Raw genomic sequence first — 26,020 nt, 5'->3', positions numbered from 1 at the left:
TCCAGCCCTCTCATCTTTCTTTTTTTTCTTTCTTCTTTTTAAATATAAATTTATTTATTTTTAGTTTTTAATATTTACTTCCACAAGATTTTGAGTGCTAAATTTTCACCCCATCTCACCCCTCCCCCCACCCCAAGATGGCATGCATTCTGAATATCCCTTCCCCCAGTCTGTTCTCTCTTCTGTCTCTCCCCCCTTCTCTTATCCATGTCCCCTTCTGTTTTCCTGTAGGGCAGGATAGAATTCTGTACCCCATTTCCTGTATTTCTTATTTCCCAGTAGCATATGAAAACATATTTTTTTAAACATATGTTTTTAAAACTTTAGGTTTCAAATTTTCTCCCGTCCTCCCTCCCCACCCACCTTCCTTGAAAAGGCAAGCAACTCAATATAGGTTATACATGTGCAGTTATGCAAAGCACTTCCATTGTACACATGTTGTGAAAAATTTACTTTATTTCCCTTAATCCTATCCTGCCCTCCCATTTATTCTATTCTTTCTTTTGACCCTGTCCCTCCTCAGAAGTATTTGCTTCTGATTACCCCATTTCCTGATCTGCCCTCCTCTCTATCATCCTCCTGCTCTCTTGTCCCCTTCTCCTCCTATTTTCCTGTAGGATAAGACAGATTTCCATACCCAATTGAATGTGCATGTTATTCCTTCCATAAGCCAAATCCTATAAGAATAAGATTCACTCATTCCCTCTCACCTTCCCCCATTTCCCCTCCACTGTAAGAGACTTTTCTTTTCCTTTTTTTGTGAGATACTTTACCCCACTCTACCTCTCACTTTCTTCTTCTCCCAGTATAATCCTCTCTCATCCCTTAATTTTATTCTCCAGATATGACCCCTTAATCTTCAACTCACCCTGTGCTCTCTATGTATCTATATATACATACATACAATTTTTTTCCTTCAACTACCCTAATACTGGCAAAGTTCTCATGAGTTACAAATGTCATCCTTCCATGCAGGAATGTAAACAGTTCAACCTTAATAAGTCTCTCATGATTTCTCTTTCCTGTTTACCTCTTCATGTTCCACTTGAGTCTGTATTTGAAAGTCAAATTTTCTGTTTAGCTCTGGTCTTTTCATCAAGAATGCTTGAAAGTCCTCTATTTCAGTGAATGACTATTTTTTCCCCTGAAGGATTGTACTCAATTTTGCTGGGTAGGTGATTCTTGGTTGTAATCCTATATCCTTTTCCTCCAGAATATTATATTCTATGCCCTGAGGTCCTTTAATGTAGGAGCTGCTAAATCTTGTGTTATCCTGATTGTGTTTCCACAGTACTTGAATTGTTTCTTCTGGCAGCTTGTAATATTTTCTCCTTGACCTGGAACTCTGGAATTTGGCTATAATATTCCTAGGAGTTTTCCTTTGGGGATCTCTTTCAGGAGGAGATCGTGGATTCTTTCAATTTCTATTTTGCCCTCTGGTTCTAACTATATCAGGGCAGTTTTCCTTGATAATTTCTTGAAAGATGATGTCTAGGCTCTTTTTTTGATCATGGCTTTCAGATAGTCCAATAATTTTTAAATTCTCTCTCCTGGATCTATTTTCCAGGTCAGTTGTTTTTCCAATGAGATATTTCACATTGTTTTTAATTTTTCATTCTTTTGGATTTGTTTTACAGTGTCTTGATTTCTCATAAAGTCACTAGCTTCCAATTGCTCTATTCTAATTTTTAAGGAAGTATTTTCTTCAGTAATCTTTTGGACTTCCTTTTCCATTTGGCCAATTTTTCTTTTTAGGGCATTTTTTTCCTCATTGGCTTTTTGGATCTCTTTTGCCATTTGGGTTAGGCTATTTTTTAAGGTGTTATTTTCTTCAGTATTTTTTTGGGTCTCCTTTAGCAAGCTGTTGACTTGTTTTTTGATTTTCTTGCATCACTCTCATTTCTCCCAGTTTTTCCTCTCCTTCCCTTACTTGCTTCTCAAAATCCCTTTTGAGCTCTTCCAAGGCCTGGGACTGATTCATATTTTTCTTGGAGGCTTTGGATGTAGGAGCTTTGACTTTGTTGTCTTCTTCTGGTTGTATATTTTGATCTTTTTTTTCACCAAAGTAAGATAATATAGTCTGACTCTTTTTGCACTGCTTGCTCATGATCCCAGCCAATTACTTGAGTTTTAAACTCTTTGTTAAGGTAAGAGTCTGCTTCCAGTGTGGAGAATGTACTGTCCCAAGCTTCAGGGGATTTGTGTAGCTGTTTTCAGAGATACTTGTAGGGACCTATAAATTTTCAGTTCTTCCAAGGTAATAAGGGGCAAGGTGTTTATTCCTTTCCTGTCCTGTGACCACAAGTACTCCTTTCTGTCCTGTAACTGTGAGGAGGGGTTTGTCTCCACAGCCACTACAAGCTCCACCATGCCAGCGATCCTCCTCCCAGGACTGCTGCCCAGAACTGTGTCCCAGATTTAAACATGGGCAAAGCAAGAGATTCCTGCCTCCACACTGGCAAAGAGATCCCTGCAATCTCTGATCAGCCACTGGATTCCCCCTCAGTCTATGGGCCAGAAGCTCAGGAGGCAGCTGCCCCACCAGGGCCATGCTCTTGGGGAATGGAGCTGAGACCCCACATTCCTCTCTCAGCACCGACAGAAACAGACTTTTCCCACTGACCTTCTAAGTTGTCTTTGACATTCATGGATTGAAGAGTCTGGGAACCACCACAGCTGCCTGTGATTTAGTCCTCTGAGGCCTGCTCCAGGTTGGCTGTGGCTGCATTGCACTCCTCTCACAGACCAGCACCATGTACCTTTCTGATCAATCATCCAGGTTGTCTTGGACTGGAAATTTGTTTCACTCTGTCTTTTTGTGGGTTCTGCTGCTTTAGAATTTGTTTAGAGCCATTTTTTATGAGTATTTGGAGGGGTTTGGGGGAGAACTCAAGCAAGTCACTGCTTTCATTCTACCATCTTGTCTCTGCACCCCCCCATCTTTGAAATGAGGAAAGTGATGCCCAGAAAATTAAAATGATTTTCCAAGGTCACATGGTAGTAAATAGCAGAGTTAAGAGTTGAAAATGGTTATACTGACTCCAAATCCTATGTGTTTTCTGTTACAACCTTCTGTCTTACTGATGAGTAAGGTCACAGTTTTTAAGACAGAAGACAGTCTGATGTTTTAAGAAGGTCTAAAGTTCAATCAATAAACATTTGTTAAGCACCTATTATGTGATGGTCTCATACTCACTGGGTTAACATCAAGTGTCTGTCAAGACCCAATCTGATATCATAGAATATTGTAATATTGTTGGGAGGGCATATGCTGTGCTCAAAATAATTCTGGTCATAGGATATGAGAGTTGGCTTTGAATTCTATATGATACCATTTCGGTTGCTGTTGCTTAGTTGCTTTTCAGTCATATCCAACTCTTTGAGACCCCTTTTGGGGTTTTCTTGGTAAAGATACTGGAGTGGTCAGCCATTTCCTTCTGCAGCATATTTGATAGATAAGCAACTGAGGCAAATAGAGCTAAGTGACTTGCCTGGGTTCACACAGCTAGTAAGTGCCTGAAGTTAGAATTGAACTCAGTCTGAGAAATGTTTCTGACTATAGGCCTGGCACTCTACCCACTGTGCCACGTACCTGCCCCAGTCATACCCTTGTAGCTGTACAACTGTGGGCAAGTCGATTGACATCTTTAAGCCTTATTTTCCTCTTGTAGTACCTCTCCCGGTAACTTATACTTGCAGGTTGGGTCCTCAGACAGATAATAATCTTGAGTTCAAAGTATTGTTTGAATCTTTGCTAACTTACAACTACAGCTTATGAGCCTCCATCAGTTATTTACCTTTAAATAGTCAGGGGACACAAATTTAAACCAAAAACATTTATTGAGGTGGTACATTACTAAAAAAAATGATAATTAAACTCATTTCCCCTCCCTCCATAAACATGGGGCATTCTCCTCCATGACTATAAACAAAATCAATGGGAGGGATGGGCATACGTATACAGCACATGAGTAGGTAGGGATGCACGGAAACACATGTGGTCAAGGCAACTCGCTCCTACAACATTGAATGGCTCAGATGAATTTAAAGTATACTTCTTGTTTAATATTGTTATTGGAAGATGTCAGAAGGAATTAATTTATCAATTCAGCTAGGAGGTGCAAGGGATAGTGCCAAACCTGGAGTCAGAAAATGTAAGCTCAAATTCAACCTAAGACATTTAGTAGCTGTGTGACCTTGGATAAGTCATATTTCCCCTCTCAGTATCAGTATTCTTATCTGGAAAATGGGGATAATAATAGCACCTATTTCCCAGGGTTGTTGTAAAGATAAAATGAGATAATATTTGTAAAGCACTTTGTAAGCCTTAAAGCATTATACAAATACTATTATTTGAAATTATTATTCAACAAACATATTAAGTATCTACCATACATACAACACTTTCCCAAATATTTAAGAAAGACCAAAAAAGAAAAAAATGTTCTTGATCTCCATCAAATCCAATAATATTTATTAAGTGTCTACTATGTACCATGAAGTGTGCGAAGCAATGGGGATATAATTAATAAAAAGAAGTTCCTGCCCACAAAGAGCTTACAATCTAAAGACAGACAGCACACAAAAGAAGTCAGGAAGGTAGGGTGGGGATAGGACATTATGAGGTACCCACCAGAGGCATCTTATTCTGTAGAGTAGAAACCAGGTAGGAAAGTAGATGCAAAGTGAAGTGAGCTGAGAGTTTCATTTCTGCTCTCTATAAAAGAAACATTGAGAGGAGTTTGGTACTCTACTTTCTAATTCTCCAGTCAGAGGAATGAGGAGGCTGAGGGAGATGGTAATCTCAAGAAACTTGCCTTCTATTAGAGGTTGTAATATACAAATAAATTATAATGAGAAAGAATAAAGTGTTAAAAATGTTTGGTGATGGTGGTGGGGAATTAGTAAAGCATTTGCCTAAGAGAGCTAAAGGAAGCCCAGTGTTTTTAAAGGCTGAGATGAGGAAGGAGTTCATTCCTAGCCATGGAGAAAACCTAGGTGAAGGCATGGGTATGTACAAGGGGATGGTGAATTCACAGAGTAACTAATAGGCATTTATTTTTATTTTTATTTTTTGGCAATGAGGGTTAAGTGACTTGCCCAGGGTCACAAGGATAGTAAGTGTCTGAGGCCACGTTGAACTCAGGTCTTCCTGACTCCAGGGAGAGTATTCTATCTACTGAGCCACCTACCTGCCCTCATAGGCATGTTTGTTTGGTATACACATTAAACAAAGGGTGGTAATGTGAGATGAGGGTCCAGACTGTGGTAAGGTTAATCTGAGGAATCTCTAGTTTGTCTTAAAGGTATCCTGGAGTTGCTGAAGATTTTTGAGCAGAGGAGTAATATGATCAGAATTCTTTCTCAGGAAATTTGTTTTGGAAGCTATGTGAAAGCCTAATTTTAGAAAGGATAAACTAGAATCTAGTCAAATTATCAGGTTACTGCAGAAATCTAGTTAACTAGTGGTGAAAGCCAGAACTAGCCAAATGCAATAGCAATTATGGATGTGGAATCCACAAGACTTAGCAACTGACTGACAATGGATATTAAGGAGAGGGAGGAGTCAAGGATGATCCCAATATTATAAACTTGAACAACTGGAAGGTCAGTGGTGCCCTCAAACAAAGTGGAAACTTTTTTTAGGAAAGAAGCTAATGGGGAACATAATGAGTCCCATAATCTATTGATTCAGTTTGAAATGCTGATGGTACTTCTTGGTATTTCAATTATGAAACAAAGTTTTCTCCTAATAGAGAACAAGACTGTGGATTTTTCCTGGTTTAGTGGAATCTGTAGTCCCTGAAATTAAGTCCCCAACTATTTAACGATTTTTAAAAATCTGAAATATTAAAAATTTAATCTGAAATATACTGATGGTTGCAAACAAAATTTGTTTTTAATCCAATGAAAGACTGTTCCATTATTTTTATCCTTTATGTAAGATGGGAGAACTTGGTTATATGTTTTGGTAGATGATATTTCATTTTATGTGTATGAGCCAGCATATAATTAAATCAGTTGTGTTTTAAATTGTAAATGCTCCCAGAGGCAATAATACCAGAGGCTCATATGCTTTTGAAGTATTTTTTTAAATAGTGATACATATTTATGTTTTAAGCTGGAAGATATTTGAAGACTCCTGTGTGGAGTGTTGTTTTTAAAGCAAATACTGTCAAGAATCTCTCAAATTACTTCATTACTACACTTCTAAAAGAATTGCATTTTTGTACTCTGTCTTTCGGGGAAAATGTTTTAAGAGATAACAATAAATGATTTGCTACCACTAAAATATTAGTGATTTTTACTTTTAAAATGCTTCATAAGATGACTTTTTTTTGTTAAGTATCGATTTTTGAGTTATGCTAAGACCAAGTTATGACTAGCATTGAAAGTTACAGAAAGGAAACTATAATATTATCCTTATTTCCTTAAAATGCATATTTATTTGGAAATTTATATATTCACCTGCTAGTAGCCAGAAACTGAATTTTAATTGTAGATTTTCATACCTTCCTGTATGTTTTTAAATCCAGATTAATTCTGTGTATGTAAATTTAGCATTCCAAGAAAACAAATGGCAGGACTAGTTAAAATTAATTTCATCTTTTTTTTTTTTTACAATAAGCAAGCTAAGGGTACTCAATAGTATGACCTTATTTTTTTAAGTGATATTCCACTTGTTTCTAACTTAACTATGACAAGCAATTTGGCTTATAAATTATGTATCCTTAAAGTGACTTTATATAACTGGTAACCAAAATATCTCAAGCTAGTAGCTGTATACCTGGATCTCTCACCTCAGGGGAGAACCATAAGAGTGATGTGAAGGGGTTCATGTTTCTCTTGTCCAGTTTGCGGTATTTGGGTTGAAACTCTGTCACAGCCTCTAGGTTTTGAGTGTAGCTTTGTTACAAAACCCCCTTACATTCTGCTTTGGATATTTGTCACACTTAAAATCTATTCTTCAAGAATGTATTTTCTTTTAGGATAATAAATTGATCTTTTTTTTTTCCAGTTCAATAGTGCTCATTATGGAAAACCTAGGAAGTAAAATCAAGATTTGATTTTGCTTGTTAGATAAAATTGTTCTTGATGATCTTTCTCTCATGAAAAAACACTCCATTCCACTTAGAAATAAGGGAAGAAGGAAGATAGGGATGGGAGAGAGGAAAGGAAAAAAGTAAAGAAAGAAAGAAATAAGGGAGGGAAGGAGAGGAAGATGGGAAGGTGGGAGAAATGAGAGAAGGAAGGGGAACTACAAATGAATTCCCCCATGTATTCATCTCTCTTACCTTCTCCCTGCCAGTGAATATTTCTTTTTTTTTGCACTTTCTTGTATTTCTGTCTTCTTTTCTACATTTTACCCCAATATGAACATTTACTAAATTGGAAGGAAATAATTAAATGAATGTGTGAAACAAACTTGCACCAATATAATACCTCAATATGTTTTTCTCTTCAAGTTTGATTTTTCTGTTTTTGTTAGGGCAGCACAGGGTCATCACTCCATCCCCTCACTATGTGGAACATATCAAAACCATACCTCACGATTTAAACTGTGTAGGAGATTTGAGGTCAGTTCCTAGCTATGTATGGCTCAAAGTTAAACACTTGAAATTTAAAATTATTTGGAGTCCATTTATTGGCTGCAGAACTAGAGGAGCTGAAATCTCAGTGTTCCTTTTAAAATCAGTGATAGATTTATGGTTTCTTACAGCTGTGATTCTCCATAAGGCATGATTTATGATGTTTCATTGAGAGTTAGGGAATGATAGGTCTTATTCCATCCAAGTTTTATGATGAACTTGCCCATGTAGCAACTGATGCTAGAAGCCATGACCACCTCTACCAATTTTGTGTTCCTATATTTTTTTTTTCTGATCTTAATTGAAGTAGTTCCCTGAGATGGACCCATAACCTATATTTTCCAAAATATTTATAACAACTCTTGTTGTGGTGGCAAATAACTCAAAACTAAGGGGATACCCATCAACTGAATGGCTGAATAAATTGTGCTATATGAATATGATGAAATGCTATTGTGCTGTAAGAAATTAGGAAAAACATATAAACTGATACAGAGTGAAGTAAACAAAACCATACGAACAAATTTATGAACAACTTTAAGTATATTTGTAAACTAGTGGAATGAAATGAGCAGAAAAAGGACAACAATTTATATAATAATAACAGAACTATAAAAACAAACAAGTTTGAAATTTGTAAAGAATATGATCACTACAAAGACTATTCATGATTCTAGAGGATTATTGATGATGCTATCCACAGAAAAGAGGTCATGGACTTAACATACATAATGAGTCCCTAGACTTTATCTAGTCACATTTGTCCATCATGTATTAGTAAAAGTGACATTTTGTACCACAGATATATAATTCTATTAGATGTGATTCCCTAGCCATCCACATCTCATTAATTTCCCAGCATATCACCCCATCCACCAGTTATACTATGACATGTTCACAATTTTGATTCCTTGATGAACCCCTTCAACTCTACACTTCACTTTGGTTTTGAATCTCTTGCCCCTTTTTCCTTAAAGTGATAACACGTTGCCAGGCCTCTAGCTTACACTGACCATTCTTCTCCATTTTTATTCACAAGCCTGAAAGAACAAAATCACTCAGAACATAGTAATTGTGTTTTCATTGCACAAGGTCAAACCCTCAACTGTAAGGTGGAGATCCTAATAGCACCAGGGTTGTTGTGAAGATCACATGAGATATTATTTGTAAAGTATTTAACACTGTGCCTGGCAAATAGCAGATGCTTAATAAATGCATGTTCCCTCTCCTTCCATTCCCATCTTTGAAGCACATTTTTTTCTCTTTATGAAATAACTATGTATCTTTTCTGATTTTAGTAACATAAAGATATTTAAAAGAATGAAGTACAAATCAACTCCTCTAGCATTCAATATATTTAAAATACCATTTCCTTTATTAAAAAATCAAATGTGATACCCTACTTTCCTTTTCAATCAAATTTTCTATCATACTTTCAGAGTATCAAAAATGTGCTATCTTTAAATTACTTTATTATTGCCACAGGAGTACACAGAATTGTACTTCAAAGCCACCTTTGTTCTGAATAGTCCTCTCAAATAAAAAAGCTATTTGACTGTTCTATGTCACAGATCATTAAATAGCATCTTTACACTTTGGGGATAATTTAACTTGACATTCAGTGAACTCACCATGCACTGATGTGTCTTCATTAATTTTTCCAGGTTGGTTTTACTTTTTTAAAGTTGTACCCAAAGTTCAAAAATTATATATATTTTTTTGTCTAATGAACCATTATACTTCAAAGGATTAAAAGCTATCATTATGATTGTCATTCTATAAGAATTTGCAATATGTGATTATTCTATTAATTATGGGTATATGGTTCTTTTAAGTTATACAATCAACCCTCAGCATCATAGTCTATGTCTAGATTTGTTTCTGGATTCATCTATGAAAATGTAAACCTTTGGCTAAAACGTCCTTACAAGTATTTTTTTTAAACTCTAAGGTTAATGATGTCACTTCAAAAAGCTTCTACGCACAGTGACCAAATTTTCTTTTTCCAAAATTCACAAGATAATTTTACATAATAGTATGGAATTTATTATGGTGTAATATTTGATCTCAGTACTAATTTTTATGAGACATAATTTATACATATAAAGCTGCACATAGTGATTAGGATGAAAATGTCAAATTGCAATAATGTTAAGCTTTTGTACTGGAATGGTCTACTCAAATCGGTATTAAAATAAGAATTTGCTTTCATTTTTATAAAGTGTATTTTCCTAAAGTATTATATAAATCTCTGAAGCTGTGTTCTCTAGAGAATAAGCAGTGTGGTACAGTAGACAGTGAATTGTTCTTATAATGAAAAGACCACTCAGAAGTAATTTCCTTGAGGGCAGAGCGTATTACTTTTCTTTTTTTAATTTTATTTTCTATTCCAAGCACCTAGCAGAGTACATCATCACATAGGTGGTGTTTAATTGAATACAACTGGAATTATTTTGTGAAACATAAATTCTGGGAAACTAAGATTTAATTTTCATTTGTCTCAAAATCACATCAAATATAATAGATGTTTTCATGTGAGGGATCTAAAATAATTTCATTACCTATTTTTGATGTATATGTAGTTTCCTTGATTCCCTGGAGTTTCAATGAGTTTTATATACATACATCATTGGAGATTTAGACACTTACCTCTGCAAAAATAATCAGTCACATTCTTAAGATATCCATCAATTTCAGTGATTTCCATGAACCTGTATGCCCACCAAGAAGGAATAACTACTAATTTGGGTCAGGAAGCCAAATAGAAAAAGAGATCTCAAGAATGCTTGAGAGTTTAGAAAAAAGCATATTCTCAGTCAAAGGTGAGGTTAAAGTACATACAAGGCATAGGGGATAGCTAGTGCAAAAGGAACAGAGATGTGACATGATAGCAATAATGTAAGGAGAAGGCTGTCTTTATATTAATCAGTTATGTTTTTACCAATGATGAAAATACTTAGTATTTGTATGTCAGTCATTCCTTTACTGGTATCTACACTGTAGATTGGACAATGAATAGAGCACTGGGCCTGTATTCATATTTTCTTCTGTCTTTTTCAATCTTTTGACCTTTTAAGTTTTTTCTTGATGACTCATGGAATCATTAGCTTCTAGTTACCCAATTCTAATTTTTAAGAATTATTCTCTTTAGTGAACTTTTGTATCTCTTTTTCCACTTTGCCAATTTGGCTTTTTAAGGAGCTATTTTCATTGTTGACATTTTGTACCTTTTTCCATTTGGCCAATTCAGGTTTTTAAGGTGTTATTTTGTACCTCTTTTACCAAGCTTTTAATTGTTTTTTCCCCATATTTTCCCCTTATGCTTTCATTTCTTTACCTATTTTCTCTCTACCACCCCTATTTCATTTTGAAAATAATTTGAACCAACACCTAAACTGCCATCCATAAGCAAATGTGATTGATATTTGTTGATTTATCCCAATATACAAGGCTTAATGGTGATTTCCAATTACTACCGAGAAGCATTTTAGAGTTGCCATTGGTACTTCCTTTCCATCTAGGCAGAAATGGCACTCAAGGATGCTTATTTTCTTATTCCAGAAGATCTCTCTAAAGAGATAATTCCATCAGAGTCTGGACTAGCTCAGGATGATATGGTTGTATTCCAGATACATGGAGATAGCTGGAAAGAGAGGATTTCACTTTTCTAATCTACCTCAACCTTGCAAAGGAGTGCACATACATTATACTTCTCCCACCCCAGTTCACCCTAAACTACCACTACCCCAGCTGAATTGCCACAAGTCTCTAAGTTCCTAGGTATGCATATTACCTTGATATACAATTAAGAGATCTTGAAAGGAAATCCTTGAGTTCCAATCCAAATACTTTCCTTTGGCATATCTTTATCAATGGATTCAACAAAAATGTAGCACATTTGTTCTTTTGTAACTTTGTAACTTTTTGTAACTTTGATTAATCAATCAATAAGAATTTAAGGGGTACTATGTACTAGGTACTATGATCATTAAGAGAAAAACGAAATTATTCATCACCTCAAAAGATTTAATCAAAAATTTTTCCTTATATCACCTACACTTCTCAGTATAGCCCTCACCCTTTTTCCCATAATAAAATATATTCCAACTACATTTTTGACTTATAGATTTAGCTTTACCCATACATTTAAGAGGTAGATTCATTTTTAAAGTTATAAATCCAATTAACATATCAGTTTTTAAAAAAAATTTCTTCTGATATATAGTACTATTCTTATTAAAGTTTTTCCTCCATATCATGGAGATATTACATAAGTAAGAGTCAGATTCTTACCAGGTTTTAGTTTTGGACTTTCCCTAGTTTTCTCTTTAGGCAAAAGGAAAAAAAAAGGAGAAGTCTTTTGGATTTGACACTACATGTGCTATTCCCAAATGTAACGTGTTATTTGGATTCAATAGATATTTCACACCTATGGAGTCAGGAGTAAGTCTTCTAAAATAATTTAATTCTCTTTATTATTCCACTTTAGTTGAGTTTCCAGGTATAATCTCCTTCATGAATGCTTTTAGTCTTCCTTTCTGGTCTTGAATTGACATGACATCCAATTTTCAGACTATAATCATGGTAGAGAAAATCATTTTTATTGATGGGTGAATACCACAAAGCAATCAGAGAAGCAATTTCTTTCTCTTTTCCAAAAACAATTACAGCTGAGCTTGCTGGAATCATGCTTGTTAAAGGTCAGTTGCCATTCCTATTATAATGCCCAGGTTTCAGAGGTATATTCCTCATCCATTTTAATTTTTTTCAAGTTGAAACTTGGTCTGTAAAAATGGATACAACTGTTATTATCAAGAAATTACATACACAAATACACACACACATGCACTCCCGCACACACACACACATATATATATTTCAAGATGTAGAGAAAAAGAAACATCTAATGTAAAAGTATAGCATATAAAGCATGATGCTTATCAATGAGAAATTGCACTTATTTTCTAACATTTAACTTTAAATTATTTATTATCTAATCATTAAATTGTTTAATTATTCTAGAGGTAGAACCCATAAAGTTGGCATAGAACCACTGACATTTACTTTGATTACTGGGATAATAACAGGTATCAAAAATATATATATAACATATAGGTTCCAAACTCCTTTGTAAAAGGTACATATTATAAGATGAAGAACATAAAATTATCTGCTCCCACTGAATATGGGTGGATTAGATTTTCACATGTCCACTGTACACATGGATGTGATAGATTATGCAGGTACAAAAGGTGGTGGGGTGGAGGCAGAATACATTGCTGTATTCTCACTGCCAGATAGCAACGCTAGTTTCCAGAAGTTAGTCTAGATCATTCTCCTCCCACTATTCAACTCTATGCCCAATTCATTGGCAGTCAATTTGTATTGAGCTATACATACTGACGAATGAGCTCTCTAGCATGTCGATCCAAATGCATGACGTATAAATCATCTGGGTGACATTCTTCATCTGCTTAGTCTTTTTTGTGACTCAATTGCTGATGTTCTTTCTATTATTGAACCTCCCTGACTCTGTGATACCTAGCTTGGTAGACACATAAGGGAATTTCCTTCTTAACTCTGATATTTCAAGTTTAAAACTTTAATTTCCAGATTCAAAAGACTTTTGTCCATCTCGTTAAGTAACTGAGAGATGGAGAGATGTTAATGTTTTATTGTTTTACAGGCTTGATTTGCATTCTATTACATTGTGATTGTTTTACAGTCAGTTGAAGATCTTTATTAAAAGCAAAAAAAAAAAAATCTGACAAATCCTTGAGTTTCTTTAATAACAAATGGATTCTTCAAAAAGCAGAGGACCAAACCAGGAAAAATGTGATTTGGACCTGATTCAGACCAAAGTGGATCTGCAGGTTGAAGTTGCAATGAAAGCAAGTATAGGATAAATAATTGCTCCACTTTATTGTTTGTGATAGAGGAGAGGAAAGTTGGATTTAATCTTATTTGCATGTTAGATTTGAGACAAGATTTCAGAGTTCATAGGAAGAATAGCAGAATGCTATTTTGTAACATTCTACAGGTGAAGTCAATCTAAGAAGGATAGGAAATCTTTACAGTATGAAAATCCAAAAATAATAACATAAATAACTCAAATTAGTGAGGAAAGGATGAACAATCTCAGCAAACTAACGTGTATTTAGAAAGTCATTACCAAATCTAAATTCTAAAGACATGATGGTAATAAGTTTTTTTAATTTTTTTATTTTAGACAAATACTAAAACTTAAATACATAATAAGAAAAGAAAAAGAAACATATTATAAACTTAAACATTGCACTTAAATATAAAATAAGAAAAGAAAAAATATGTTATGTACACAGCAGAATGTAGGAGAGGATTCAGAATATATAGCAATAACTTTCCATTTCAAGGAAGCCTATATATTAAATATTGCACCTTATGTTGAAAGTTGTCTGGTTTTTTTTTGCTTTTTTGTAGATTTTCTTTTGTCCTCTGCTGTATACTTTTTACTTTGTTCTTTTTCGTCTCCTTCCTACCTCATCCCCCCTCACCCTGATGCTACAATTAAGCATGGAAATATTTATGTAGAGATATTGATATATACCTACACATATACATACATACATACATACATACATACATACATACATACATACATAAACATACTTTCCCTAAGAGATTATACTCCTAATCTTTGTTTTTATGTTTGTGCATATCTCTTTCTTCCTATCTCTCCTAACTCCTCTGCTTTACTTCTACCCACTACCTTGCCCTCTTATTACTTGACCTAATCCCCTCCAATGATCCCTCCCTTATCATCCCATTCCCCTAAATCTAAACTCCCTTTTGTATGCCCCTTTCACCTATTCCCACACCCTCCCCTCCAAAGATCCCTCCTTTATCCTCTCTCCCTCTCTATCCCCTCAGAATTTTCTTTGTGAATTTAGAAGGCATATACATCTTCTAGATGTATGTATATATATATATTTTCCCTCCTGAACCCATTCTCCATAAAAGAAGGTTTCTAGAACTAACAGTCCCCCTCCCCCATCTAATTCCTCATTATTGGTTCTTTCTCTTGCACCTTGTTTGTACAAGATAATTGGTCTTTAACTATTCTTGAAAAGTTTTACTATTTGAAGTCATATCATACTCAAGTCTACCCCAATCTTTCTTATAAGCTACAAAATTACTAATAACAATCTTAGACATAAGTTTTACATTTAACATACATAAAAGGTTAATGTTCTATCCTTATTGAGTTCCTTGTAATTGGTCATTGGTGTGTACCTTATTTTTCTCTCTGCTCTTCTTATATGTCAAGTCTTCTATTGAGTTCAGGGTTGTTTTTTTTTTTTTTTGCTTTCAGGCAATTGGGGTTAAGTGACTTGCCCAGGGTCACACAGCTAGTAAGTGTCAAGTGTTTGGTCTGAGGCCGGATTTGAACTCAGGTCCTCCTGACTTAGGGCCGGTGCTCTATCCACTGCGCCACCTAGCTGCCCCATGTTTGTTTTTTTTAAATAAAGTCCTGAAAGTCTGACAATTCATTAAATGACTTTTTTTTTTTCATTCAGAATTATGCTTAGCTTTTCTGGGTATGATATTTTTCGCCTGAGGCCCAGTTCTTTTGCTCTTTGGTATATAGTGTTCTAACACCTGTGATCTTTTAGTGTTGCCACTGCTAGTTTTTGTGTGATTCTAATTGTGGTACCACCTTATGTAAATTTTTTTTCTTCTTGTTGCTCATAATATTTGCTCTTTGAGCTGGGGGTTTCAGAATATAATATTTCTGTGAATTTTTCTCATAGAATCTCTTTCAGGTTGTGATTAGCATTTTTTTAAATTTATACTTTCCCTCTTGTTCTAATGCTTCAGGACAATCTTCTTTAATTATTTCTTGTACTATTGTATCAAGATTCTTTTTTTTTGATCATAGCTTTCAGATAGTTCAATTATTTGTATGCTTTCTCTTCATGATCTGCTTTCCAGCTCAATTCTTTTTTCTCATGAGATGTTTCACATTCTCTTCTATTTTTTCATTCTTTTCATATATATGTATGTATACATACATACATACACACATACATATATGTGTGTATATATGTGTATACATATGTATGTGTGTGTATGTGTATATAGATATGTATATATATATATAAAATTTCTTCATTTCTTATAACTTCACTGGCTTCCCCATGCCTAATTCTGATTTTTAAGGAGTCATTTTCTTCCTTAAGATTCTGAATCTCCTTTTCTAATTATTTGACTCTTTTCATAATCTTCTTGTTTTTCTTGTATTATTCTTATTTTTCTTTATAGTTTTTCCTCAATCTCTCTCATTTGATTTTAAAGTCTTTTTTTAAGATCTTCAATGAATTCTTTTTGGGTAGGTGACCATTTGACATTACTTTTTGGTGGTAGAAAATGGTTTCTTTGCTTCAGTATCCTCCTCTGAATATGAATCTAGGTCTTCTGTATTCCCACAATAGCTCTCTCTGGTTGAATTCTTTCTTCTTTGCCTGTGCATTTGTTTTTTTGGAAATAGTTTAGTTTTTATTATCATCTCAAGTCCTGGGGTATGGGGGATGGTACCTCTGGCCTCTGATCCTTTTCAGTTCTCCCTTTTGACCTTGAACTCAAACTAAGACCTCCAGCTTCCTGTAAGTTCCTACAGCCACAGCCAGTGGCATCTCACCCCACTGCTTCTGTAATCACTGGGTGTGTGCTGGTTCCTTCTCACCTCCCTCAACCCTCCCTCTCCCTTCCCCAACCCTCCATCCCCCATCCCCCAGTGGTGTCTCTGCAGCACAGCTGGGTCTGACGGTCCTTGACAGCAGAGCTTCCTTAGACCTTTATCAGCTCAGATGCCCAACTCACCTCACAGTCTAGGGGTTAAAGTTCCTGTGGCTGGGGTTAAGGCAGCCTCCCAAACCAGCTAACCTCAGGGCTTGCCACTTGTTTAAGCGGTCCCTAGCCTGGAGGTGTTTACTGTTCACAGGGAGGAAACCCTGTCCCGGGGTTTTTCTTCAGATCTTCTCTGATTGTCCCAGGAGGACCCCTATACTGCCTCTTCTCTTATTTGTTCTCACCACTCTATGTTTGCCCTGAGGCACTATTTTATCTCTTTATTGAAGGAAAATCTTGAGAGTTTGACATTTTCTGCTACTCCACCATTTTCCCAGTATCCTCTCAGATTGTAAGAATGCTTAACAAAATATTCAAACAAAACCCCCCCAAAACAATCACCGTCCTTTAAGAATAGTATCTGGATGCTTAGGTAGACAAATCAGGAGACATTGCTATTCGGCTCTGGCTTTGCCCCTAAGTAGCTACGTGAGGAAAAAATAGGAGATAGAGTGTGCTTCCTCTGAAAGAGACACAGAAGGGTGAAAACCTTATCTCATCTGTAGGCTGACCTTCAGAGAGGGAATGAGCAAGTCTTTTGAACTTGTTTGCAACCTAAAAAGGAAACAGCATAATCCCACTACTATTGCCAACCCTTCCCTTCTATTTCATAGTGTGTATTGATATCTTACGTGTACATCTGTAAAAAAAAAAACACTTATTAATATATACAAATCTTTAAAAAAAAGAATAGTATCTGGAATTCAGATCACCTGAGGATAGTAATGAATGGTAAGGAAAAGAAATAAAAGAAAATAAATTTTGTTGAGGTACCAAGGTAAGAGGGTGATCTGTTAAAAAATAGAATTCTTTGAAAAATGATAAAGAACAACAGATATGACATAGTTTTTTAAAAAACATATTAGCTACTGTTTTCTTTACAAAGAAGAATGATCTTTTGACTAGAAAATAAGAAACAAAAATGATTCACAAATGTTTGAAACCACAGTTAATTGAGAAAACATTAAAAGAGTGATGTGTGGTAGATTTGAAGTCACAAGACTGTGATGAATTGGATGCCAATATAATTTTTTAAATGTAACTGCTGAGCCACTTATGTGGGTAGTTTTTGAAACATTCTGCAGAAAAGGAAAAAGGATCCATGACTACAAGTGATCAATTGGAATTATAGTTTTTAATAAAGGGAAGATAATGAAATCTTCAAACTTCAGTGAGCTTGATTTTTATTCCAGGTAAAGTTCAGGAACATAAAATGATTTTTCATGGGAATTTAGAAAGTAAAGGTGTAATCACTAAGAGCCAACATAGCTTTTCAAGAATAAATTATTCCAAATTAATCTGCCCCTTCCATTCCTTCCTGGTCTTTTTTTTTGTATGATTGCTCAAAAATAGTTCAGGAGAATTTCAAAGAAGTAATCTGCCTCAATTTCATCAAAACCCTTGAAAAAGTCTCTCATGATATCCTTGGGGAAAAATGGAGAGATGTCAACTAGATGATAATATAGTTGAATATATTCAGAATTATTTGAATTATTTGGGTTCAGAGAGTGGTGATGAACAGAAATATGTCAACATAAATCTGCTTGATTTTCCTGTGTCCCTTTATTGCACTATTAGAAATCAGGAAAAAAGAAATGGTTGCATAATGGTATATCAAGATCTTACTGAATCATACTATGTGATGCCTTTCAAGTGCATCCCCTCCCATTATCAATTTTCCTGAGAACTTGTTCTATTCTTGTTTAACTTTTCTTCTATATGAGTACAAATCCTGGTCCTGTCTTTCCTGATCAATATTTTAGCTGGACAGATAAAACTAACATTACTTTGTTTCTCTAATCCACCTCCTTTCTGATATAGACTGCCTTCTTTTAAAGTGATACTAAACCCTTTCCAGATGTAACTTTTAAAAAGAGTATACTATATCAAGCAGGTGATTTAAGACATTTACAATGGTGATTTTGTCTCCATCCTCTTTTCACTTTATGCACTGACATTAGAATCTAATTCCTAATTATGATACAGCTCCACAGTACTGTAATGATGATGCCAGAGGGTGAGGACAGGAACAACCAATACAGTCCACTGAAAAAGTTATGGATTATGCACTTCTGTGATAATGTTATTCTCCTAAACAAAGGGATATTGACTGTGCTACAGAAGCCTCAAAGGTAGCTAAGGGTGAGGTTCAGCAAAGGGGGTTGTTCCATAATGGAGGTGTCACTTGATTTAGGCCTTGATGGAAAGAGAGAACTTCAGAAGATGGAGATGGGGTTCAGGGAGTTAGTTCAGAGGGGATGGGGGATCTGTGAACTTGAATGGGGGAAATGTACTTTTATTTTCATTAATTTTTTTTTGAAATCTAGTATTTCTTACAAGTACTTAAAAACATTATTTTGAGAAGTTTTTCATACACTTGATCAGATAGCCAAAGGGAATTTGTGACATACAAAAAATCATTGATAGGTGTTGTTTTATTATTTGCTAAGTACTGGGATATGGAGCCACTGAAGGTTTCTAAGTGAACTGTTTAACATTCGCAGCCTTCAATAATCTATGCTATTATTCCAGAAAAAACTAGACTACTCTCCTCATTTTTAAAATTACTTCCCTTTCTATGCCCATATTTACCCCATTTACAATGCTTGGAATTAACACCTTGACCCCTTTCTCCACAAACTGAAGTCTCTTCTTTCCATCAAGGCCCAAATCAGGTGGCACCTCCAACATGAAACAGCTCTCTTACTGAATCCCTCTCCTTGGTGAAACTGATCTCTTTTCAATACTTTGTGTGGCTCTCTTTTACCAAAAGAGGATTTATATTTTTATACTTATTTGCATTCATGCTACATTCCACTGATTAGACTTTAAGTTCCTTGAGATTAAGGACCACGATATTTTTCATCTTTATATCTTCAAAGGTTTGATTATCATATAAGAACAGTCATCAAGCAAATATTTACTGAATTGAATTGAAGCAAATATGTCTTATCTGTCTTAGAGGATGAGTGATGGCAACACAAGCAGTATCAATCAGATGATAAAATGCAACTCAAAAGCCCACCTGAATATATAGACCCGAAACGATAATTTTTTCATTTATGTTTCCACCAAAAACTGTGGCTTATAAGGGGAATTATATCACCAAATAATTGTGGGGCATGAATAGTTTATTTAGTTTCTCTGTCTATAAAATTTTTTACCTGATGAATGAGAATAATGCCTACCCAACCCACCCTATATGACAGATGTGAGAATAAAACAAGACTACATAGATTAATTTGTTAGAAGTTAGCAATTTGAATACAAAGTATCAATATTATGAAATACATGAAACACATCATGCTTATAGCATGTATTTTTTCTTAGAAGTTTGTGATCCTGTTTATCTGTTTTCTACTATTATTATCATTCTTGTGAAAACTACATTTAATATAAAACTTTGCACCTATACTAAACCAAATTGAATTTGAAGAATTACCCCACTGTGTTTCAGCATCCCATTGTGCAAGAGTTATTCTCTTATTTCCCTAGATGATACTAATCTCCTGAAATATTCTAAGATAGAGTGGTATACATAGGAATTATTCTTATAGAATAATTTCTCTTTTGTTAAATTATCCCTGCTATTTTAATAGGTCTGTGGCCAATGTGATTTAAAATTTCCTATTTATATCAGTGGGTATGGTCACATAAAATAGCATAAATAAAATAATAAGGTTAAACCAAAGGTAGACATTTTTCAAAGTACAGTGTGAAAAGCTGGTGTGAATGTCTTTAGACATTGCTATTGAAATAGCTGTTATATATTGTATCAAGACTATTCCATCTTACGAGGGAATGAACATTTCTTTATCCTTGTGTTACATCCTATCTATGGATATTACATTTCTATGTACAGAATTTGGCAAGAATTGGAAAGCCACAATGAAATACCTTTAGATAAAGGAAGGATGAGGTTTGGAAATTGAAAATGCATTGATGAGCCATACACAGGCACCCTTATACACAGAGTAAATATTAATTAGTTGTCAGAAAAGAGAATATATTATTTTTTGCCTTTCTGGTTACAGAGGCAAAGGGTTGCCTATACATAGCTGCCCAATCCAGCATTTTATCCCTTGACAAGACCTGAGTCCTTTTAGAAGCAAGAATAATGCTGTCAGCTGTGGCAGCACTGGCCATTCCATCCTTTTGTCTTTTCTCAAACAACACAGGAGGCAAAATTATCACAGCCACGCTTGCTGGTTCAGGCAATTTTGGGAATCTGTAAGGTCTCAGAACTTATTTAGGGTTCCTTACTTTTATATCAAAGCAATGTACCTGAATAAATCCAAATTTCCTAGGAATAATTAATATGATTTTCCTCCACTCTGTCCCTATGTTATGCTATCTCTACAAAAGTCTATATCCTTCTAAGTCTTTAGAGGAATCAGGCTCACTGTACCCCTGCACTACTGAGAAGTTGAAGTTCCCAAAACAGGGCAAGTCAGCATTTAAATAAGAGCATATCTCATCTCAAATGCTGAGCCCAGAGAGATGAGACTGTTTTATCTCCTCACATAGTCACACCACAAACTGCCGTTCCAATTTGTCTTTATTTGTGACACTGGTGATATGTAAAAGCTTAGTTCTCAGTGTAAGCACTGAAAAAAAAAAACAAGGAATTACTTTTCTTCAGCCTAATTTTTTTTTAAAGAAATGTTTCAAGGTACTTAATTTTATTAAAATTCATTGTGTGAGGACTTCAAAATGTGAAGTAAGCCAAATGGAAATTTATTTTTAAAACACTCTATGTTATTTCCTCATATAAGTGTTTTAAAGTGCTTTAAGAAAGAATTCAGTTCATCAAACACTTATTAAACACCTACTGTCTCTATTTTATCTCTGGTATTAAATTGTAAACACCAAGAGGACAAGGGCTTGTATTTAATCTATGTCAGATTAAGCACCTAGCAGAGTGATAAAGATGTTTAGGAAAGGTTGGTTGAATTAAATTGACCTGAATAATTTATCACTGGACTGTAAATATTGTCTAGCATTGTGAGTAACTGGTTGTAGGCTGTAAATCAAGATAAGAAGTAAGGACTAGGGATGCTGAGGGCACACTTTTGGAAGGACAGAACAAACATCAAAAAGCATCAGAGGCTCCCAATTTAGGGATGAAGCCTAAGCATCAGGGATCCCAGATGTACTGAAGAAGATTGGTCAAGAGGAAGGTCAAAATCCAGGAAAATTTGGGACAAGCACCAACAGGAGAATCTTGGTACTGCATCAATCCTTTTCCTGGAGCTATTATATATAATAGTATAATTGTAATATGCTAGATTACTATGTTTATATGAAACAGAAACAATTCACCAAAAAATTTTAAATTCAGCCATCCAACCAGTTTTTTTTTAAATCTGGCAAGAGTTGTGCCTTTTTTTTTCACTTGAATAAACTGTTTTATCATTATGAAGTAGCCAATGGATCATAATGTGTCATCAATGCATAAAATAATTGTGGTGATTTCACAGAATTTTATATCTAGAAGTGACTTAGAGGTCATTGAGTTCAAACTCCCCTATTTTGGAGATGAGGAAACTGAGTCTTAGAGTATATTAGATGATTTGCTCAAGGACATTCAATCAGTCCACAAGCATTTATTAAGCTCTTAACTATGGGCCACATACTGTACTAAGTGCTGGGATACAAAGGAAGGCAAAAACATTGCCCCTGGCCTTTAGAAGCTTTCCATTCCAAGACAACATGTGAAGACCTAGTTGCCTACAAGAAGTATTGGGAGGCAATATGAGAAGGGAATTCTCATCAAACTAGAGTCAGTCAAAACCAGAATCTTGACTTTCTGAATTGCAATACATTACTATCTTCCTTTCATTACACCACGATGCTTCTCAAAAAAAAAACCCCTATGGTAAAAATGTAATTCTGAAATTTACAGAAGTCTGTTATTTAGGCATTATTTTTCCTTAGAAATGAAATATGGCTCTTCAGGATGAGACTCCTATAAGGAGGCAATTCTTATAGTTCCCCCATCCCCAACTTTCTTGATCCCAAGTTAAATTCACCATTTAGCTGCTGAGAGAATTCAATTGATTCTGAATTACTGACAAAAAAAAGTATCTTCCTATCAGGTAGGTAGAAGCATAGAAGATGTAGCTGACTTCTTTGCTCAAGATCATAAAGCTGTTCAAAAGAAAGTCAGAAAAAGAAACCCAGAATTTTTCTTCCAATGCTCTCTACCACTTGAGTATATTTCTTGCTTTTTGATGTTAATATATTTTAAATTAATTTGAGACTACTGGAGTTTCTAGTGTCCTTGGGGGCCCAAGACCTTCAATATCTTTCCTGAATCTGGCAGCTTTGATTCAATCTAAGCTACTTGACATCACTTATGTGAAAGCCTTGAAGTTCTATAGCCTGCTGAATCTACTGTAAACTAAGGGGAAAGGAGAAGAGGATTTTTAAAACATCTATTCTGGCCTGACACTGTCACATTGTCTATTGTTTAGAAATCCTGAACTATAATTTAGTTCAAAGACTAAAGGGATTTGGGCCCTGCTTCCCCCAGCTCAATACACTGAGAAGCCAATTTAGAAAAGGCTGGCACACCTGGTGGACTGAGTCCCTGCCCACTGATATACTTAATCAATCATTAATATAATCTGGCATCAGGTGCCTGGCACTGTGTGCAGCACAAGGAATACTAAAGGAACTCATGGGAGAGAACATGTTCACATAGAGGCATAACAAATTATGTACAAGTTAAATATAAGGTGATTTGGAGAGGAAATCCCTTTCAGCTCCACAGGTGAGGAAGGGATCAGGAAAAGTTTCATGTACAAGAAGATGCTTGAGCTGGGACTTGAAGGAAACTAAGGAGTGTAAGGAGGTGAGTAGGATCAGCCAGCCAGGGAGGTTTGAAATGTTGTATTACAGGTGAGGAATGGTAAGGAATCCATTTTGACTGGAACATAGTGTGGGTGGAGGGGAGTTATATACAACAAGGTAAGAAAATTAAGACGGGACCAGGTTTTTAAAGACTTTTAACGCCAAACACAAAAGTTTATATTTGATCCTGCCTGTAATAGGAATCGCTGCATTTAGTGATTGGGGGAGTGACCTGATAATAACTTCACCTTAGGAAAACTACTTTTGCAGCTATGAGAAAGCTGGATTGTAGTGGGAAAAACTTGAAGCAGTGGGAGGTATTAGAAGACAATTACAATAATTTTAGAAACATGCCAAAGGTGCCAAAATTATATTGCAGAGACTGAGTCTCCATAACTTCACAAAATTAGTATAAATAAAAAAAATCAATGAATTGCTTTATCAATATGGCATCTAAACAACCAGTTTAATTTTTAAAACCTAATTTGAATTTATTTTACCCAGCTTCCTGAATTACTCATTGGCTCAGATGCTGAGACCTAGGGTTTGTGCTTAGTGAAAAAAGGAAGTAAATGTATCATCATTTGCCAATATGCATCATTGTGTCCTGGATGTTAAAATAAAGCATTACAATGTTACAGGTTTTAGAGGCGGAAGAGATCCTAGAGATAGTCTAAACTATCCCCTTTATTTAGAGAAGAGGAAACTGAGGCCCAGAGGGATAAAGTGGCTTGTCCAATGTGGTCATAGAGGTAGTAAATGTGCTTGCCAGTATTTGGGATTTTGCAACTCAATTTACTCAATGCCTTCTTAGGTTGCAGAATAACACAGAAAGAAAAGTGGACTCTTTCAGGAGAAGGAGATTCTATTTCTAAATCTGTCAAGAACAAGTTGTATAATTTTTCAGGGACCAAATTTCCTCACTTCTGCACTCAAAAAAGTTAGATTATAATAGCACTAAGGTCTGTTGTGGCACTGTGATTCTAGATTTATGACTTTTGTTCAAAAAGTACTCATCTATTTGAGCATTATTGAGATTGCTGAGTACTTGGATGGCCTACTGACTTCTCTGCTGAACAGAAATCCATGGCCAGATAACATAACTTGCTGCCATTGCCAGATGTTTCAAAATATTCTGAAAATATTTCTTCTGCCCCACTTTTTTTTTGCTTTTAACAGTTTTATCATTTCTACTGACTACTTATGACCTGCTGCTAAGTGCTATTGTCTTTAGCTATAAATAAGTTTAATGTCACATCAGACTTGAAAATGTGGGCAAATTGGTATAGCAAAAGGTGTGCTGAATTTCATGTCAGAGGTCCTGGATCTAAGCCTTTCTCTCTAATTTACTGACTATATGATCTAGGACAAGTCACTTAAATCTTTTATGCTTCAGAATCCTCAACTGTAAAATTAGAGATTTGGATTAGATAGCATTTAGTTATAAATCTATATTTCTATGATGTGATAAGCCAATATGTTTTAGATATTGCTCTTATATCCATTATGGAAAAATAAAAATTCTAACAGAAGATGAGATATACTTGCACTGAAGGAAACATTAAATCAATAGGCCATTCATTCATCCTTTCTCCCATATGTCTTATTTTTCCCCTTTAGCTAGAAAATAGAAAGTATTGATCATTATACCTATTGTGGTTTGCCCTTGCTGAAAGGTAGAATTCTACCAATTAGATTAAAGTCAGAGTTAATGAATACCTATAATTTTAAACTTTTTTAGTTCACTTTTTGTGATATTTATGAGACAAATTTTGTCCATAGCTATAGTATTTAGAGTATTTGAGAATTGGTGGATGTAGCTGATATGTGGTATAACAAAGTATATGAGCAGGAAGAGAGAGAGAGAGAGAGAGAGAGAGAGAGAGAGAGAGAGAGAGAGAGAGAGAGAGAGAGAGAGAGAGAGAGAGAATGCGTGTGTATGTTTGTGCATGCATGTGTGTGTGTGTGTGTGTGCAAGTCATTATGTGGTGATGGCAATAGTGGGGTGACATGGTTAAATTGCTATTTTAGAAAAATAAGCCTGACATCTTATCAATTAGAAGACTTTTAATAGCCCATGTGAAATGTGATGAGGGCTTGAAGTAGGGTTGTAGAGGCATGAGTAGATAGAGAGGATGTGTGTGTGTGTGTGTGTGTGTGTGTGTGTGTGTGTGTGTGTGTGTGTGTATGCACGCATGTGTGTACATGTATCTGTTTCTCCAGGGCAGCTGAAGAAACAAAACTCCAGCAGGTGAGAGACTATGGTTCGATATGTACCTCTGGGAATCATCAGTATGATAATGCAATTCAGGGAAGCTGATAAAATCACAAATGAGAAAGTATAAAGTGTAAAGAAAAAAAGTCCCAGGAAAGAGATTTATGGCATTCCCACAGTTAGTGGGCATGACATCAGGGGAAAAATAGAGCAAAAGAAAATAAGAAGGAAAAGTCTGACATTAGAGAAAAAATTAAGAAAGAGTGTGTCATGAAAGCTTAGAGAGGAAATCATATTCAGGAGTATGTGATCAACAGAGCCAAAAGCTGCAGAGAGGTCAAGAAATAACTGAGTGTGAATATAAGATCATTCTACTATGGTAACAATAGCGTTAGTGTTAAAGCTTATGAAAGCTGAGACTAGCAGGGAGTACTAAAGACAAAAAATATATGGTTTTATTTAAGCTATATTAGAC

The sequence above is a fragment of the Phascolarctos cinereus genome, unplaced genomic scaffold (genome assembly GCF_003287225.1).
Source record: "Phascolarctos cinereus isolate Bilbo 61053 unplaced genomic scaffold, phaCin_HiC Scaffold_9;HRSCAF=440, whole genome shotgun sequence".
NCBI lineage: Eukaryota > Metazoa > Chordata > Mammalia > Diprotodontia > Phascolarctidae > Phascolarctos > Phascolarctos cinereus.
Note: the sequence above shows the minus strand (reverse complement) of the source record.